Here is a 21,709-nt window from a genome sequence, read left to right as displayed (position 1 = left end):
ACATAGAATGAAGGCTACTGCTAAGCTTGTAAGCTGCCCTGAGTCTTCGGAGAAGGGCGGGATATAAATGGAATTTAAAAAAAATTATTTTGTATATAAATGTGTTAATTTCTTTTCATTCTATCATTTCCTAAAAAAAAATTCAGTGTTTATTGTATTTATTCCATGTTTTATTTTAGGGATGGTGATCCTGGCTGATCTCATTGATTCTACCAGAATTTTGCTATCAAAATGTGTAAGGAAGTCAAGAAACACACAGAGAGCAAAAGTTATGTTATCAAATGCAAGGGCAAAGGGAAAAACATCAATCAGGTTTGTCAGTTTTTTTAAAAAAACATACTTAGATCCTACCCCCATTTTAATGGCCTCTATGCTTCCCTTGTAAAGACTCCTGGCCCTTTCCGTTTTGGAGTGTGGTACAGCAAGAAATGTCTGACACAGCCCTCAAGAGATGAAAATTGTGCATTTCTGCCAAACAGGCAGAAAAAGAACCAATAAAACATAATTAACCCTTGGCTCCAAATCAGATGACTGATTTAACAGGGAATCATGATCCCTTAAAATTTACAGTTTAAACTGTCCCAAATGTGACAAATGTATAAGAACACAGCCATTGTTGTAGCTGGAATAGCACAACAGAATAGCACATAATCATACTCAACTGATTTCTTTGCAAATAGTCCTCCGAAGCCTATATTAAAAAAAGTCTTCACTTATGATTTTATTGTTTACCATTGATGAAAAGGAGATAGGAAAAATCTTTTTTTTATTTAACTGAGGATCAATTTTAATGCCCATGAAAGCAAGGGAATAACTGCTGTGGTTTGATGCTTGAATAGCAATGGTGATATTGTGATTCTCTACACAGCTGTTATACCTTGACCTGTAGTAATCCAGTTGTTCCACAGCTAAGCAAAAGCTGAAGGTCAAATTCTGAACTCTAGCTGAGTTAAATCCTACTGCAGTAGGATTTAACTATATTGTTGGAAAAAGAATTTCAGAAGCATTTCAGAAAGAAATTTGATCATACAGTAAAGTAATTATACAAGTAGAACCAATTTTGCAATTATGATACCATAATTTTCATATGATAATTGAAGCTGTATAAAATAGGTAAATTATGAAACCAAAGCCGTACTAAAAAGATGTATGATTTCGTTTTGATAGATCCTTTTTTCCCCTTATTTCTTTTTTTTATAGTATAGGAGAATTTTATTTTTATAGGTTTTTTTCTTCTTTCCGCATATATACTTTTTTTAAAAAAAATCATTAAAACTTATAGAAACATTTGTTAACTGCCTTAGGTTGACACAGAACATTTCCATCCATTCTTGCCTCTTCAGATGGATCACAGTTCTCCAGGATTTTAGTTTTCCAGCCCTGCTTTTTATGAAATGCCAAAATATGGATCTGGTAGCTTCTGCAGGAAAACCACTCACCACTGACTAAATTCATCCTATTGAAATGCTACATGGGATTAGAATACTTGGAACGGCTTCTTAGAAAAGATTTATGTGGACTTAGTGCAATAGCTAAAAGGCTTTTAGCTTACAACAGAAACAGAACATTTTATCACCAATGTCCAGGACAAAAAAAAATCACCAATGATCACTATTAAACACCACAGGATATTGGTGTAATGGACAGAGCCTGGGATATGCTTGGAATATACAAGAAAAAGCTAGAAAATTTTGCATTAAAATACACACACTGATTAAGTTCATCTTAAAAGATTGATATACAATCAAAACCAGCAATTATTCTTTTGGGACTGATGGACAAAGAGTTGGAAAAATAATGGAACTTTTTATATGCATAAAGATTATTGTATGCATAAAGATGGAAGGATTCAGCATTATCCCCAATGGAGGAACATTTGGTAAAAATGATGGAACTTGCTAAGATGGCTACATTCATTTCTTTGGTTAAGGAAAAGACAGTATCTATGTTTATTTCTAACTGGAAATCCCTTACAGACTTTTTGCATGAAATAGAAAAAATGGACATGATATATGGCTTTTATGATTAAACAGGATATAGAAAGAAGAGAGGTATGTTGTGTTTCCCCTTATTTCTTATTGTAGTGTGGTTGGAAGTTTATTTAATATTTATATAGATAATGCCCTAAAGCATTTTTTACAGAATATTGCTTCAGTAAACTATTTTCTGATATATGGCCAAACAGAAATGAGCAGAACCACCATAAAACAGTGCCCTCATTGTCAGCTACTCACAACCAGGACTCAGCAGTAATTCACAGCTCTCATGATATTCATGACTTAGCTTGACTTTTCCGCTTGACTTGGCAGAGGCCTTGCAAACAAAAGTCAGCTAGATGAGAATAACACAGACAACAATTTAGCCATACGTAACAAGTGATTTCCTGATGACATGTAAAGATTCATGGCCCTTATGTTCATTGGGGTTTAGATTCAAATCCCCTGCCCTCCTGAATTAATAGATTATTGGCATCATACTTAGTGTCCTTGAGACCAAGAAGTTGTTGAACATACATATAACAGACTGCTTTCAAGTTGGAATTTTGCTTTAAGTAGCAAAATTTCTGACCTGAACTCTTACACTTAGGCCATCCCCTACCTTTACACTCAACATATTATTCCTAGAACCATGGTATGTTTTATGGCATTAAAACTCACACTGAAACTTAAAATCAAAGGTTCAGATAAATATAGCTTGAGTGCACTACCCTGAATTCAGTTTCTAGCAGTGATAATTCACCAAAGTGACCAGGTCAGCAAAAACAAGCAATAAATAAAAAACCCTAGCTGAAATGGCTTCTCATAATTAGTATGGGGTGCGATAGCTCCAGCTTGTCAGCTGGAAAGTACCACATGATGGGGTGAGCTCAGTTTACATGACCCAGCTTCTGCCCATGTAGCAGTTTGAAAGCATGCAAATGTGAGGAGATAAATAGATACTACTTTGGTGGGAAGGTAACATCATTCCATGAGCCTTGGTGTGTAGTCATGGTAGCCACATGACCACGGAAATATCTTCAGACAACACTGGCTGCCTCAGGTAGGAAACAGAGATGGCCACCACCCCCTAGAGTCAGACTCACTTGGAAAGGGGAAACCTTTACCTTTACCTTTACCTAATTAGTATAATCCAAGAGTGCTGAAGAATCAACATGGAGAAACTTCAAGAATGTCTCAAAGTATGAATTGGGTTATTGGGTAATACTATGAATTATAGACTTATTAGAAGGCTATTCAGACAGGTAAGTGGAGTTGGGGAGAATTGTTTTAATCACTGTACAACTTTCCTAAACTGCTAGCTCTGTTTTAGATTGCGCAGAATTGTTTTGAGTACCCTGCTACAGGTGGCAAACATTGCTCTTCACTACATAGAGAAGATGGATGTTTTTGCTTTGGATTGGATTTCCCATATAAAACAAAAAGCTTGCATCCCTTGGAGAATCACATAAGGCAGACTTTTTAAGTGGCAGTGGTGGGTGGTGGTGCTAGAACTTGTTGAGGCTCATGACTCTACTTCAGGGCCACCCTTGGCACTATTGTTGAGTGCCACTGTGGGAGATAGAGAATTGTTTCTCTTTTGTTCAGGAGCAAGTGACACACCAATAGAGTCATGTTAAGCATTTTCTGAATTTTGACATGTCACACACACACACACACACACACACACACACACAAGAGTATAACAGCACTATAATGTTAGTATTGCTAACCATTCCTGCATTCAAACCATAAATGGTGGGAAAGGAAATAATTGACTTGCTATAGCCTAATTAGATGAAATTAAGATTCTTGTTGAATTCCAAACTGTTCCTGTAGATAATTTTCTCTACCCTACATTGGTAAAATGAATAATCCTTTTAATAATAAATTTCCCTTTATTTTAGAGCGAACGTTGGGATATAAATCTAGTCAATCAATCAATGCTTTCTCTCACTTTAACTGTGCAAAGCTACGTGGTCTACTTTTCAGCTCACCGCAGATTCTGCTGCATAACTAACAGATACAGAATTGAAGTATTTTCCTAACAGTTATTTACAGCGCAGCCATACTACTTCAACTAAAGGCTTGGTCTAAGATAGAGTACTCAAAAGTAAGAAGTCATGCTGGTAACACCATGTGGCAACTCTGATGGCATGTCACTTCTCTTTGCAGAGCTACTTCAAAGAGGCATTTTGCCAAAGTCTCAATCAAAGCAAAATGCTCCTTTGATTTAGAAAGTAAATTTAGTAAATTTAGAAAGGGTGAACATGAGCAGCAAAACAATGGAAGTCAGAATGTCTAAGACTAGAATATTAGGCACCAGTAATCTTTAGGTACAAATAATAGCAGTAAGAATAATAACGATAATAATAATTTAAATATTGCCAATCTAACACTTAAAGTGATATTTAGCCATGATATTGCAATGAATGTCTGTCTGCCATCCATCAATCGATCAATCAATCAATCCATCAATTGATCCATCTATCGATCCATCATCATCCATCCATCCATCCATCCATCCATCATTATCTATCTATCTATCTATCTATCTATCTATCTATCTATCTATCTATCTATCTATCTATCTATCTTCTATCTAATCTTTTATAAAATTTGCATCTTGTCTCCTTTTAAAGGCTATAAATGACAAGAGAGTTTAAATTTCATATTACAGACAACTAATAATATTTTTTTTTTAGTTCTTTATAGTTCCAATGAGACTGACAACGTTTTGTGAATATTTTGGTGCTTTTATTTATTCAGAAGAGACCCTTGCTAGTTTCTCAGGCTGTAAAGGAGGCAGAAGGAGAATTGTGTAAATTTCAAATTTACAAGATTCTGCCAGCTTTACAATAAAATAGAATTAGCTCATCCAGTTGTGAATTCTATATAGTTTACCCCATGAGGCCAACATGAAACATTTGTCCTTAAAGAAAAAGTATTTGTTAGAAGTTCTAAGATTTGTGCTACATGAGAATGAAGCATTTTGTCCTACTTTTTTAGGGGAAAAAAGCAATTTTGCTAGTGTGCTACCCATTTTAATCTTTGCATTTTAAAATTTCCATTGGAACTTATTTCCATTAAGAAGTTTCATTTCCACAATTCTTAATTTATATTTTATTTAAGTTTTTATTTGCACTACACTTTTGTATTTGTTTTGCCAAACATGCCAAACGTGCATTTGTTAATGTCAAAGAACAGTAATGGCAGCATATGTAGTCCTTATCATTTATTTCATTATTCCATTCTATTTTCACAAGTTCTTGGAAGAGGAAAATGAACCCAATTATGCTAATTATAGTGATAATTATAATGATTAAAAATTCTTGCCATCTAAAATCTTATAAAAGGAAACATAACTACTAAATGGTCAAAGCATCAATGCCTAATTTCCAGTAACCACTTCCATATGTTTGTATATGGTTTCCCTTGGCTACACAGTGGTTTTCACCTGCCTGTGCTACTCTTCTATAATTGGGTTGTTGTTGTTTTTTATTCTTGGCATGACTTGGTTGCAAAGAGAAGGATCTGAGAAACTTTCCATTATTTGATTCAGGGAAATAATTATCTGATTTAATCATCAGTAACTTTGTTATTTGAATCTGGACTAAAATCCATCTAAGAACTATATGATCTTCATTTAGCTGTAGTATAGTAAAAAAGCTGTAGTATAGTAAAAAAAAGGAAACAGGAAAAATAGAAGAAAAATATAATATATTTAGGGTTAATGAGAGGCTTCCACTCTCTGCCCTGTTTTCAAGGGTTAAAAGGAAAGGGGTTGCTTTCTTCACATTCTTAGGCAGTTTGTAGAAACTCTGAAGAGACAGGGCCATTGCATACTTAATACAGAACAATAGTCAAATGCTTTTTTATCCCAGGCTTTTTTTTGGTTAATTTTAGATTTATTTTTCCTGCCATAGAATATATGAAAGAACTCCCAGAGTCACTATTCTAATTTGATGTTTGTATTAAAAATTAAAATTATACAGATTATGCAGTAACTGAAAATCTTTAATTGATCAAATGGTCAGTTTGGCTTTCTACTATAGTCACCTTTAAAAAAAAGCATTCAAAGTGCTCATTTTTTTTAGCCTCTTAAATTTTCACCATCTCAATAGGAGCAAAGGAAAATTTTAAAAGCTTAGATTAAACAGGATATACAGTATAAGCAGTGGGCTGTCTTGTCCACCCTGGATATTTATAAAATCGTTTCTAATCCTCTCATTTACTACCTTCATATATCTGTAAAGCAAAGGAAAGCTGAAGTAAGATCATAAGCATAGACACTGTTCTTCTTATCAATCACTTGCCTTAACAACTGAGTTGTTGGTTTCAACTGTATAGGCTAAATGAGTACTGTCTATATACCAGTATTCTATGATTTTATGAATAATAAAACATACTAATAAAATACTTATAAAACATGAATGTAGAACATACTAATGTTTTAATTGCCTTAACTGAACCATTCTCAAAGCAATCATATATATATATATATATATTAGTTTTTATTATTTATTAGGAAAAACTATATGGCCATCCAACTCACTCATAATGATTCTGGGAGGCTGACAGAAGTAAACTCCATATACAACACTTGAAAAACCTAAGCACTGTGATATTATAAAGAACCAATGAGATATAAAATCAGCAAGTCTCAGAATTAAAAAAAAAAGGTTTTTTTTCTCAAGATGAAGGATGCAATTACTATTCTGAAATTTAGCAGGTTTATATTTGTTCAGAATCTGGACTCTCTTTCTATGGGGGGCAAATTATTACCCCCCGTAGATAGGGCTCGCAACTTGGGAGTCCTCCTAGATTCGCGGCTTACCTTGGAAGATCACATGGTGGCCGTGACTAGGGGGGCTTTCGCCCAGGTTCGCCTGGTGCGCCAGTTGCGGCCCTATCTAAGCCGGGATGATTTATGCACGGTCACTCACGCGCTCGTGACCTCTTGTCTAGACTACTGCAACGCTCTCTACATGGGGCTTCCCTTGAGGACCACCCGGAGGCTCCAACTGGTACAGAATGCAGCCGCGAGAGTTGTGTTGGGAGTCTCCTGATACTCCCACGTGACACCTCTGCTCCGTGAGCTGCATTGGTTGCCAGTTGTCTTCCGGGTGAGATTCAAGGTGCTAGTAATGGTGTTCAAAGCCCTCCATGGCATGGGGCCGGAGTACCTCAGGGAACATCTGCTGCCGGCATCAAGCTCCCTGCGCCCTGTGCGTTCCCACAGAGAGGGCCTCCTCAGGGTGCCACCGGTCAGAGAATGCCGTCTGGTGGCCCCCAGGGGGAGATCCTTCTCTGTGGGCGCCCCAGAGCTATGGAACCAGTTACCGGTTGAGCTCCGGACGGCGCCCGATCTGCGCTCCTTTCGCCGCGATCTGAAAACATATTTGTTCGAGCAAGCCGGCCTGGCCTGAGGGGGGATTGGTGGGGTTTTTTATCATTCTTATTGGGGTTTTTACTATGTATCAATTGTATTTTAATCGGGCATGCATTTAATTATCTTTTAATTTTTGTAAATTTCTGTGTTTTATTCTTGCCCTGTACACCGCCCTGAGTCCTTCGGGAGAAGGGCGGTATAGAAATGATAATAAATTAAATAAATTAAATTAAATTAACGTCCATCTAAGAATTATATGAATTTGATTGGAATATTTATGTATTTTCTTGCCTTTATTACATAGAATAAAACACCCAGATACACATATTCTTCCGTTTTTATTACATAATATCTATAGCTTATTACATATAGCAAGAGCTGAGATGAGTTGAGGTAAGATGAGATGATGAAATATCAGAAGAACTTAGATTCACAGATAAGATTGTATAAAGATTTAACTTAGTAAAGACTCAGGCACTAGGGATTTTAAGGTTTTCAATTTTTTAATTTGTTTCACAGACATATTCCTACACTTAATTGCTCATATGACTTTATGTCATCTGGTGCTGTGATCTATAATAAGAAAAGTTAAAACACAGAGCCAAGTGCTTGAGCATGACATTCTGAGAATTTGGGTTTTCCCCCACATAGAATTGAAGGTGTAAGAGCAACGTTTCGACAAAATCTCATCCGTCATCCTCAGGCTGGTGGCTTCAGCTTTGTTCTTCTGGGAGAAGTGTGTGGTAGTGGCTGTTTGTTCCTCTTTTTTAAACTGCCAGAGGGGGTGTGTTCTGTGGGTGGAGGTGTGCTCTGATTGGGTGGGGGGTTAGATCCACATACAAACACCCGCGAAAACCTCAGAAAACAAATATCTTACCTCTACGGGGAGGAAATCCACCAGCTAACTAGGACCTACGAAAAACTCGAAGTACGAAGAGCTTCCATTCTGTGTGACCTCACATTCCTACGCAACTGCCGAGATCAAAATTTAAATCCCAAATCCTTCCAATTGAAATCCCACTCCAACTCTGCAGCCATCAAACACATCCTGGTAAGAACCGAACTGGCCCTAATCAGAAATGAACTCCACACAAAAAGATTCCTCCTGGACCGAATCAAGAGAGACCTCCTCACACTTCACCTCAAACTCAGCAACAAGATCCACCCCACACTTTGGGACAAATTCAAACAAATCGCTGTCTGGAGAGCTGAAACAGAGACTGCCTACAAAACAGACACACACACCAATAAACTCCGAAGACTAAAGGAACGCCAGAAACAAACCCCTCCTCTCTCACAGCAACACATGAAACAAACTGTGCACAACATCTCAGATAGGATTCTCACCAAAGCTGAAACCAACGTCCTGTCTAAAGGATTTAATTTTGCAGTCGCTCCCAAACACATTCCCATGGAAACCATTATATGCGGAGTCGAATCCAGCCTGACCAAAATTAACCCTGACGACACCAACAAAATCAGACTCGAAGTTACCAACATCCTCTGCACCAGCAAACCACCCAAAAGCAACTTACCTAACCTAAAAAAAGACACCAGCATAATCATTCTGCCAGCAGACAAAGGCAATGCCACGGTGGTAATGAACTCATCTGACTACCATATCAAATTATCCAACCTACTCCGAGACTCCACATACAAACTCCTCAAGACAGATCCCACCACCTACCTGGGAAAAACCACAAAATCCAAAATAAAAGCCACCCCCATCAGTGAAGAGATCCAGCAAACAATCATTCCCAGAGAAAAATCATCCAGATGTCCTAAGCTCTATGGTCTGCCCAAGATACACAAAGAAGGAACCCCACTCAGACCCATAGTCAGCTCTATAGGCTCACCTCTACAAAATCTAGCCAAATTTCTTGCCAAACAACTACAGCCTTACGCAAATTCCATCACCTCACATGTACAAAACTCATTTCAATTCATAGAGATCATAAGTAAACTAAACTTACAGCCCTGTGACCTACTTGTGAGCTTCGATGTCATATCCCTCTTCACCCAAGTGCCAATCAAAGAAGCCTTGACAGCTATCCTAAATAAATACAACCCCCCAAAACACATCCTAGATCTGACCAACCACTGCCTATCCAACACATACTTCATCTACAATGGACAAAGATACAAACAAATGGAAGGAGCACCCATGGGATCACCCCTTTCACCTGTCATCGCAAACCTCTACATGGAACACTTTGAAACCCTCGCTCTAGAAAAATCCAACCACAAACCCAAACTCTGGCTCAGATACATAGATGACACCTTCGTAATCTGGCCACACGGCAAAGAAAAACTGGATGACTTCCTCAAACACCTCAATAGCCTACACCCCAAAATACAATTCACCATGGAAACAGAAGCTAACAATCAACTTCCCTTCCTTGATGTCTTAGTCTACAAGAAATCCAACGGCTCCCTAGGACACACTATCTACCATAAAAAAACACACACAAACCGCTATCTGAACGCACTCTCACACCACCACCCAGCACAGATCAACTCCGTAGCCAAGACACTCATCTCCAGAACAAAACACCTAGCCGACGAACAACACCTAAAAACCGAACTACACACTCACTAATGTACTAACAGCCAATGGATTCCAAAGAAACATGATTACCAATTTAATCCGAACAGAGACACCCACAAAAACCCAAGACAGAGAACAAGAAAATGGCAAAGCCCTCCTCCCATACTTAAAAGGGACCACAGACAGAATCAGCAAGATCCTCCAAAAACACAACATCAAAACAGCATTCTACACAGACAGAAAAATATCCACCATCCTAAGAAACCCCAAAGACATAATTGGGTTAGAAAACCAAGGAGTATACGAAATCCCATGCACCACCTGCCCCACCACATACATCGGACAGACCAACAGAAGAATAAGTGCACGCATTGAAGAGCACAGGAACTCACTCAGAAAGGGAGAACAAACTTCATCCCTGTTCCAACACTTTAAAGCCACGGGACATGAAATTGATTTTTAAAAAACCAAAACTATCTCCAAAATTGAACATTTTAACAACAGAATAATTAGAGAAGCCATTGAGATAGAAAAACGCCCCCACAGCATGAACAAACAAGATGATACCTCTCGCCTACCAGCCATTTGGAAACCCGCCTTGATTGACAGACGAGTCCCAACCACCAAGAATGATACCAGACCCAAACTCATGATAACATCACATGACATCACCACCACACAACCATTCAAAAAGCAAATCCGAACCCACAATGATAACGACACACAACCACAAAACAGAAACCTAACCACAGCTGCAACATCAGCCACTTTAAACCCCTCCAAACCACACAATAAGCAAACTGACACCCACTATAAAAACATGGCACCACCACAAACACAGAGCCGAACAAAAGCAGCACAACTCACCAGTTCAGGTTTAAGGCTGGCAGCTGAGACCAGCCCATCCACTCAAAACACACCCCCACCCAATCAGAACACAGCCCCCATTCAAAACACACCCCCACCCAATCAGAACACAGCTAACCCCCCACCCAATCAGAGCACACCTCCACCCACAGAACACACCCCCTCTGGCAGTTTAAAAAAGAGGAACAAACAGCCACTACCACACACTTCTCCCAGAAGAACGAAGCTGAAGCCACCAGCCTGAGGATGACGGATGAGATTTCGTCGAAACGTTGCTCTTACACCTTCAATTCTACATGGGGAAAAAAACCCGAATGACCAAAGATCCACATACAAACACCCGCGAAAGCCTCAGAATATGAATATATATATATATATATATATATATATATATATATATATATATATATATATATATATATATATATATATATATATACATTATTTTAAATATATGTATAATAATATCCTTATTTTCCTTAAAATTATCAACCTTCAGGCTTAATCTGCAATTATCTATGAAACAATAAAAGGTATAGGTCTGTTTTTTAGTGTAAATACATAACTTGTATTAAGATTAATAGGAGTTAAACCCATGTTGAGCAGCAAAAGACATCAAAGAGATCTTTGCAATTATAGACTGGATATACAGATAATCATAACAAACTAATTAGGACAAAAATATTTTCTATGTATGTCTGTACTCATTTTTAATAATAATTTTATTAAAAATTATGAACAAAAATAAAAACAAAGTACAAAATATACAAACAGTAAAACACAAAATGTGAAAAAGAAAAAGAGAAAGAGAAAAAAGAATAGAAATGTAAGAAAGTATAACTCCCCCCCCCCTTGATCCTAGCAGGTAAAGGCAACATTAATAACTTATCACCATCTTTAAAGACAGCATAATCTCTTTTCATCCCATAACTCATCTGCTAAGTAAAAAAAAACTAAATCCAAATGCTTCATCAATCATTCTTTGTCAGCAAAAGTCTAGTAAAGGCAAACAGATATAACAAATTTTCTCATTCAGCCCTAATTAAGTAAGCCAACCTTGTTGCATCTTGTAAAACTAAAAAGTAAAACAAATTTTGATTTGTTTTATGATATGGAAATAAAAGTTTATGAGGGGAAAAAAGAATACTTTTATACTGTTTCAAAGGAAGTATATATCTCGATTTTTGTTAATGGCTTTTAAGATTGGATTTATATATTATCTTTCATCACTTGAATACATCAAGATGAAAACCTTTTCAGTTTTAAGTTATATTTATTATAAGATTAGCATGATTTCAAACTAAGTATTAAGTTGCAAAGAATATTCACACTCTGATGCAATCAAAAAGCTCTAATAATCTTATGTAGAAAGTCTTGGTTTACACTAAAGTTACAAAAGCCATAAAAAGATATTCTTGATTTCTAGCCATCTTACTAAGAATGTTGGAGCTAATTTAACTCTGAACTGCTGGATTACTATAAATTGAATATAATGAGTGGGAAATTTAAAAAATGACATGAATCCTAGCTAAAATTTACAAGGAGAAAAAGAGAGGCACAATCAGTTTATAATAGTAGATATATAAACTTTTATTGAATTTGAAGATAGAAAAAAGCAAGTGAAAAAATATATGATGAAACAGCCTAAACATTTTAGTTACAATATAGTTAACAATGAGAAAATATGTATTTAAAAGGCTTGAAATTTATGTTATGTACTAATCTTAAAGATTTTTTTAATAAAATGATGTACCATTGGTATATGACACCAGATAAACTATCTAGAATGTATAAAGAATGTATAAATTTACAAATTTGTGCTGGAAATGTGAACAACACAAAGGAACATTTTATTATGTTTGGTGCACATGTAATAGAGCAAAAAAAAAAAAGATTCAAATTCATGCACTAATTCAAAAGATTTTAAAGAATAATATACAGCTAAAACCAGGGATTTCTCTTTGGGAAGTAATGGGAAAAAATCTACAGAGAGATTATTATATCCTCAAAAGTGGAAAGGTGGGAGTCGTGGCCAGGAGGAGCTTTGCGTAACTACAGGTTGTGTGGCAGTAATGTCCTTTCCTGGACCAACAATCCCTACTATGGTCATTCATGCCCTAGTCACCTCCCATTTGACTATTGCAACATGCTCTACATGGGGCTGCCCTTGAAAAGCATCTAGAAGCTCCAGTTGTGCAAAATGAAGCAGCCAGAATGGTTTTGTGTAGATCTCAGCGTGCACATGTGTCACCTCTCCTGCGGAAGCTGAATTGGTGGCCAATTTGCTTTTGGGTGCAATTCAAGGTGCTGGTTCTCACCATAAAAGTTCTTCATGGCTTGGGACCAAGTTATCTGAGGGATCTCTTTTGCTGGTCACATCCATCTGAACCATTAGCACAAGGAGGCAAGGAATGTTGTGGGTCCCATCACCTAAGGAAATACATCTGGTGGGACCCAGAAGAAGCCTTCTCTGTGGTGGCTTCCTCTGGAATATAATCCTTCTGGAAATTAGACCAGTCCACACTCTGACACTCTTTTGGAAGGCCCTGAAGATGTGGTTCTGCCAGTGGACCTGGAGAATCCAGAGCAGGATGGAGTCCATTAAATGGCTAATATGAGTGTGTGTTGTCACCAGGGGGTGGGGGATTATTATTTTTATTGTTTATTATTTTTATTTCTTTTATATTGTGTTTTTATCTCCAGTACACTGCCTTGAGTCATTGTGAGCGAGTAGGCAAGAATATAAATTTTCCAAATAAAAATAAATAAATATAAGTCTAAGTGTTATTGCTGTAATCTGTTAAAAATACAATATTAAATTTCTGTTAGTGGTTTGCCTTCCCTCCCCAAATATAAAAGAAGTCTGTCCATTCATACTGCTGGATGGGACCACAGAGGAATTGGTCTACTGTTACCACTGGGTAATTGGCAGGTCCATCAGTTGTCTAACTTCTTTTCAGCTAGCCTATGCCCTTTCCACCTTACATAATTAAATGTTAAATGGTTGCTATGGAGTTTCAACTTGTATGCTTCTGGAGTTACTACTGGAAGATGGGAGGTCATGTAAAAAGCAAATAAGAATAAACATAATAAGCAAAGAAATCACTGGTAGTAATGATTCTGGAATAGGAGCTAAATAGTTGTTTCTTTGAACATGTAACATCCAGATTAAGTTTCATGTGAATGATACTAGGGATATATAATATGACAACTGTATGATACCAATTAGGTATGGGGAACAAGATTTGCACTGGAAATTATGGGGATTAATGTCTTTGTAGGCACACAAAATATTCAATTTAAAGTTTTACAAAATAATAATTTCACACTGAGTAAAAATCATTTGCCAATTTTTTTAAGTAACTTATTTACTTTACTTTTTCATTTGTATGGCAATAATTCTCAAACTTAAGATGTTCTATTTTTTAAAAGTAATGTTATTTGTTTTACTTGCAGCAAAACTTCATATCAACTAACTTTTTAAAGAGAAAAACAACTTTACATCACATTTGAGTAGAAAATAATTTTGTATATTGATTATTATATGCATCTTTGTATGATACACACACATGTGTGTGTTTGTGTGTGTGTATATGTGTAATATAATCTTTATTAACTAAATAAGAGAACTGGTCAACAACATGGAGAGATGAGTAAGAAGACAAAGTGCAGCATATATGACTATATAGTGAATAGGATTCCTAGAAAAGATAGAAAGATAGATGTGTAGGCAATTGGTGATGTTAAATACTAAAGTTCCAGAGAAATACTATGTACAATAAGAATTCAGAGAATGAATTATAATAGAACATCCTAAAATATTTAATAAACAGGATATAAAGCACATGAAGTTCTCCGTGCAGGCATTAAAATAGTTTCAAACAGAAGATGCTTCATGTTTTTACATGAGTGCAACTGCCATGAACTATAGATTTGAGAACTAACCAAATGCCTCTCCAATGAAGTAGTCATATACTTGTATGCTAACTACCAGTTTAATTTTGTTGGTTGTAGCTTCTTTAGTGCCTTCTGGTTTTACATTTCTTTACAGATAAATAGTCTTGCCTTCATTGTGACTTTCTAGATTGGAGTTTCACTCTAGTTCTGATCTTATTCTTGGTTTGAAAATTTGACTTCTCCATGATTTTTACATCCACAAGGAGAGAAGTAAGCAGTGGGGTACCACAAGGTTCCATCTTAGGCCCAAAATCTTCATAAATGATTTAGATGAGGGAATAGAAGGGGAACTTATCAAATTTGCAGATGACACTAAACTGGCAGGAATAGCCAACACCCCAGAAGACAACTCAGGATCCAAAAAGAGCTTGACAAACTTGAACAATGGGCCCCATCCAACAAAATGAGTTTCAATGTGGAGAAAAGCAAAGTTTTACATTTAGGCAGGAAAAATCAAAGGTACAAGTACAGATTAGGCAAGACCTGACTTAAAAACAGTAACTGTGAGAGGGACTTTGGAGTCCTAGTGGATGATCACTTAACCATGAGCCAGCAGTGTGCAGCAGCTAATACAATCCTGGGTTGTATAAATAGAAGCATAGAATCAAGATCACCGCTTTATAAAACCCTAGTAAGATCACACCTGGAATACTGCAGTCATTTTTGTCACCATATCACAAAAAAGATGTTGAGAGTTTGGAAAAAAAATCAGAGAAGAGCAACTAAAATGATCAAAGGCCTGAAGACTAAAACATATGAAGAACAGCTGCAGGACCTGGGTTTGGCTAGTGTAAAGAAAAGAAGAAACAGAGGAGACATGATAGCAGGGTCTGCCACAAGGAAGAGGGTGTCACATTATTCACCAGAGCACCAGAAGGAAGGACAAGAAGCAATGGTTGGAAACTGATCAAAGAGAAAAGCAACCCGTAGAAACTTCCAGACAGTGAGGACAATTAACAGTGGAACAGCTTGCCTCCAGAAATCATGGGTGCTCCATCACTGGAGATTTTTAAGATGCTAGACAGTCTCATTTCTGAGATGGTATAGGTTTTCCTGCTTGAGCAGGGGACTGGACTAGAAGACCTCCAAGGTCCCTTCCAGCTGTATTCTATTCTGATAGAATCAGAAATATAAACACCCTCTCCCATGTGCAGTCTCAGTAAGAAAGATGTCTAAATTTCTCAGAATTCTAACTGGCAACAAACCTGTAATTATGTTATAAAATTGTATTGTTTCCATGGTTTCTAGTAATTTTTGTATCATGAAATGCAAGTGCATTTTTACCATTTTATTCCTTGCATCAGGTATGAACAGATGTTTGCTGAAATAAAATGGTTCATGACTGTCCAGCTGTCAGCATTGATTTTTCTTAATATACAGTGGTGTTATTCAAATATGTGAACAACAGGTTCTCTGTGTGGATGCCGCTTCTGGAAGTCCATTCTGGGCTTGGGCAACACTGAAGTGGTGCACACTAGCTGAATCCCACCACTATTAATATAATAGAAAAATGCTGAATCATTTGATATAGGAATTTAAAAAATCTTGCAAAAAATTGACAAAAGTTATATAAACTAAATAAGAATGAATTAAATTCTGGCTATACCAAGACTAGTTATGTATTTTGTATATTTACAATATAAATATATAAATATAAATCCAAAATCAATCTCCCATTTGCTAATAGGAAAATATAAAATTATAAAATCAGAGCTACTCAGTCCATCTGTCTGTTCTGTACAAGAACACCATTTAAAGCATCACCAAGAGACAGCTGCCCTGTTCAGCTACTGCTTGAATGTATCCAATGAAGATATTACATTTTCTGCCCATGTAATTAATTTCTTTTTCAAAATACTCTTGCTGGTAGAATTATTTTTGTTGAACCTAGCAGAAAACTTTGTTTCTCAAAAAGTAGAAAAGGGGAACTAGAACAGGGTTTTTCAAATTTTTCACCCATTGTACCACTTTTAGGATATGGCAACATCCGAGTACCATGTCGCCTAGCAAGGTGTCAAAAACTTGATGACCAAAAAAAAAAAAAAGGAAAAAAGTGATAAAGTACAGATAGTCCTCAACTTACAACAGTTCGCTTAGTGACTGTTTGAAGTTATAATGGCACTGAAAAAAGTGCTCCCCAAGCCACAGCCAAGCAAGACACCTGCCTGCCTGCCTGATGGCGATCTTTCTCCTGTCCGAGGTTTTCATTGTTGTGAGCATTTCTGTTGAGGATTGGCAGCGGGGGTGGGGGGTGTTTGGTTTTTATTCCCCCCGTCTGCTGGGTGGTCGCAGCAGGTTTTGGTCACATGACCCTGGGACACTGTGACCGTCATAAATATGAATCAGTTGCTAAGCATCTGAATGTAAATCACAAGACCCTGGAGATGCTGCAACATTCCAGCTGATCGGTGCTTCTTAATAATAATAATAAACCTTTATTGTCAAAGTACAACATGTGTACATTGAGATTAGCTGAGCCTCCCCCCGTGCTCTCTCCCCCCAACACACAGTGACAACAAACCCTCCATCCTACCACACCATGTGAAACAACTACACCACACACCGGCCTCCCAAGTCAATTCTGCATAAGTTCACAGAGATTATGTCCCATTTAAAAGCCTAACAGCCCACGGATAAAAGCTATTTTTCAGCCTGTTAGTACAGCTGGCTATATTCTTATATCTCCTACCGGATGGTAGGAGAGTAAAGAGATACCGTCCAGGGTGAGTCATCCCTGAGAATCTTCCTCACTCTTCCAAGGCAACGAGCCCTGGCGATGTCATCCAGTGGTGTCAGGGAACAGCCCACAATGTCTTGTGCTGTGCTCACTACCCTCTGTAATACTTTCCTGTCCGCGGCTGTCAGACCAGCATACCAAACCACAATACCATACGAGAGGACGCTCTCTATAGTAGACCGGTAAAAGAGGGTCATTAGCTGTTGTTCTACCCTGTTCTTCCGCAAGACCCTAAGAAGGTGAAGCCTCTGTTGGGCCTTTCTAGCCACCTGGGTTGTGTTAACTTTCCAGGACAGATCTTCACAGAGGTAGACTCCCAGAAATTTAAAGGAGGAAACTCTCTCTACACAGTCCTCCCTGTTGTAAAGTGGGGCAGGTTCCTCCTTTTTTCTCCGGAAGTCTAACACCATCTCTTTTGTCTTGCCAATGTTTAGGTGCAAGTTGTTGTTACTACACCATATGGATAGTTTTTGTACCTCCGCCCTATATGCTGTCTCATCCCCACTTCTTCTGGGCTCAGAAGCACCAGGATCAGTGCCGACCTCCAGCTGGAGCCTGGCGCTGATCCTGGCACTTTCACTGAGCCCTGACAGTCCTGCAGCTCCAGCCATCTGTCGCTCAGGCTTGTGCGGTGCTGCCACCAGTTCAGCTCATTCCCCTCCCCCGCTACCACTTTTCTAGTATGGTCGTGTACCACCTGCCAGACCCCAATGTACCACAGGTGGTACCCGTTACCACTGGTTGAAAAGCCCTGAACTAGAGAGTCAGCCTTACTGGACTTTATTCTCACTAATAGAGATGAAATGATTGGATTTCACATTGTGCAAGCACAAGTAATAGAACAAAGATAAACTAGAGTCTTGGACTTTAAGAGAACTTATTTGAATAAACTTAGAGCTTTGAAGGATTCTATGGATGAGAATCCTCAAGGAGAAAACAAAGAAGCTTGGGAAAATTTGAAAAGTGAAATTATGAAAGCCCAGTCTAGCCTATAAAGAAGAAAAATAAGAGAACTCAGAAGAACTCTCTGATAACTGAAAGACAAAAAGGACATGTATAAAAAGTGGAAAGGCAGAATATTAGCAAATGTATGCAAATATGAAGTCAGGAAAGCTAAGGCTGAAAATGAACTAAGGCTAGAGACAAAAAATTAAACTTAATTAAAAAAACTTCTTTCAACATATTAAAAAAATCTAGAAAAAGTCAAGAAAATCATTGGTCCATTGATGAGAGAAAATGGCAAGAAGGTGATAAGCAGCAGAGAGAAAGTAGAACTTAACTCATTTTTGTCATCTGTCTTTACATAAAAGGAAAAAAAAATACTCCAATCTACCAAAAATAAAAAAGTAGGGCTCAGAATCACTTCTCCCCAAATCGTATTATATTATTGGTATATAGGTTAGCTAAATGGTTTGCTGTTTTTTAAGATTGCAAAACAAGTAATATCAATATATCAACTTTATAAAAAGCGCTGAAAGAGTAAAGAACAGAAGAAAATGAAATGTAATGAACAATGAAAGAAGCACAGACCATAAACAGTTCCACAGATGGGAAATGTGTTCCAGACACATATTTGCTTATATGATAAGCTGGTTAACTAAGCTTATGTTAGCACTTGATTTTCTTATAGGAGTTTTATTTTACTGCTGAAAAATAGGTTAAATAGAGGTTTGCTTTCATGAATACCTTTGGAAAGAAGCTTCAGGCAACCTACTACTAACACTGTCATTGCTACTACCAAGAACGCAACAATTCAGAGCAGCCAACAACAGAGTAAAATACAACTTTCTATATAATAGGTAACAACCAATGAAACACTGGAAAATATATTTCATAAACTGACAGCTATGTATATATAATGGATCTCAATCTGAAGAGTAGCATAATCATCATACCAAAATAAACCCCAAAGTCCAATGGAGTAGACCTGTTTTATTTGTTATCTAAACATTTAACAATATGAGGGCTAACAATTGTATTTACTATATAAGATTTATATAATTGTAAGCCTACATAGGCTGTATTCACAGTTTTAGGTTCAGTTCTTAAAAATAATCCCTTAAGTAACAAGCATAGATGTTTGTACTGTACAGTTTCCCTGTAAACTAAATTTATTAATTCAAATAATAAATATCACTTCGCAGAATAATAATTAAAATACTCAAGGTAAAAACTAAAGCAATGGAACTGTATATATCCTCAGAACCCAGTGTTTTTATCAAAATTATAATGTATTTTCCCAGTCATAAAACAAGCTGAGTCCCTTTTTTCATGTATTATGATGAATGTAGAAGAGTATGTAACTAATGTTCCAGTCGGTCTGCCTGTGGTGGCCACAGGTGGGTGCTATGGGACTTATTTGGTTGTTCTTTTTAAGAAATATGATCTGATTTAGTTGCCCTGGTTAACATCTAAACCTTCCAAACAACTCTCAAGTTAAGCATCACAAAGGTTTTGTTGTGTTAATCCAGACATGAAGTTGTTAGAGAATTGATAATTGAAACCAGACAATTCCAAACTAAGGTTCACCAGACCGTGTAAGAATTCCTCATGACTGAAGCCAGCAGTGCTTCTACTGACAGCTGTCAAGGAAGACCCATCAGATACCTATTATTTCAGAAGGAATGTATCCATTTACAAAACAAATCTCCAAATTAAATGGAATGATAAAAAATACCCAATATTATCTTCATAATTCTGTTCTTATGTAAAACTGTACAATTATTTTAAATTAATACACAATTATATGATTTACAACTGAAAATAAATGTGTCTTTCAATTATATCAAGTATCAAATATTTTCTCATGATTTGAATTCTTGAGTGGGGGCCATATACCGACATTTAAATGTTCAAAATACAACAAATTATAACATATCAAGCTGTTATATATAACTTCAATTTTTATAAACTAGTTTCATTATTTTTTTTACATACATTTCCTTTTGAATCACAGAATGTGTAATTTGAATATGAATAGTTGATGTTCTGGCTGTCAAATTAACACTTAAAAGTTACAGTCTTAAGTAAATGCTACAGTGGAGTTAGTGATATCAGCGGGAGAACGGGTTTTATAGAGAGTATTATATTTATATTTGTAAAGATTTATAGGATCTCATCTATTCTGAAACAATTATGCTAAACAGTTACACAGTAATGTTTCCTGAACTAGTCTATAAGTTTAAGCTTTTTCAGATGTAGTAAATAAAAAAGAGATTGTTTGTATGCCACCAACAAAGAATGAATATCAACCAGCATCAAGTTCCCTTCGTCCAGTGCGCTCCCACAGGGAGGGTCTCCTCAGGGTGCCGCCGGTTAAAGACTGCCGGCGGGTAACACCCAGGGATAGGGCCTTCTCAGTGGGTGCACCTGCCGTGTGGAACCAGCTGCCTGCGGAGCTTAGGACTGCCCCCAACCTCCGTTCATTCCGCCGGGACCTGAAGACCTGGCTCTTCGAGCTCTCTGGCCCAGGCTGAGAATATTTTTAATTTTAATTTTAACTGGGTTTTAATTTTCTCAGGGTTATATTTAATCTCTTTTAATTTGTTTTAACATTTGTATTGACTGTTTTTTAAATGCCCTGTAAACCGCCCTGAGTCCTTCGGGAAAGGGTGGTATATAAATCTAAATTAAATAAATAAATAAATAAATAAATAAATAAATAAATAAATAAATAAATAAATAAATAAATAAGGTATGATGCTGTAAAATAGCAAAGACACTTAAGCTTCTGTGCTTATCAATAAACAAACCACCATTATTTTATTATTTATTCCACCTCGGAACCATTTGTCTCTCTGGTTGCTGTATCATGCCTATCAAGAAAAATAATAACAACATCAAGGAGGTGGGTTATTTTATTTATTTTTTGCTGCATGAAGTAAATACGGCCAGTGATAATACTATTTAGCATTTTTGTAGTATAATAGATTGGCAAATTATCATAGCATCAATAGTATAATAACCTTCAAAACATTAGCACAGAATGCTGGAGTATGTGAGTCATCATACTTGCCTGAATACAAATCACAACATTATATGTTGACCAAAAGGAATTAAAATGATAACATATTTTTTAAAAAATAACCAAGAATACCTTAGTCTCAGTGAACTACAAAAAATTATAAGAGTTATCAAGTTCATTACATACAAATAAGCATGCACATAAACACGCTTTCTGAACTGCTGTAGTCTCCTAATATTTTTAGACTAACTAGCCACTTATTTCGATC

Source organism: Vipera berus (genome assembly GCF_964194415.1).
Source record: "Vipera berus genome assembly, chromosome: 2".
Taxonomy (NCBI): Eukaryota; Metazoa; Chordata; class Lepidosauria; order Squamata; family Viperidae; genus Vipera; species Vipera berus.
The sequence above is the reverse complement of the archived record's forward strand: the minus strand, read 5'-3'. Positions refer to the sequence as shown.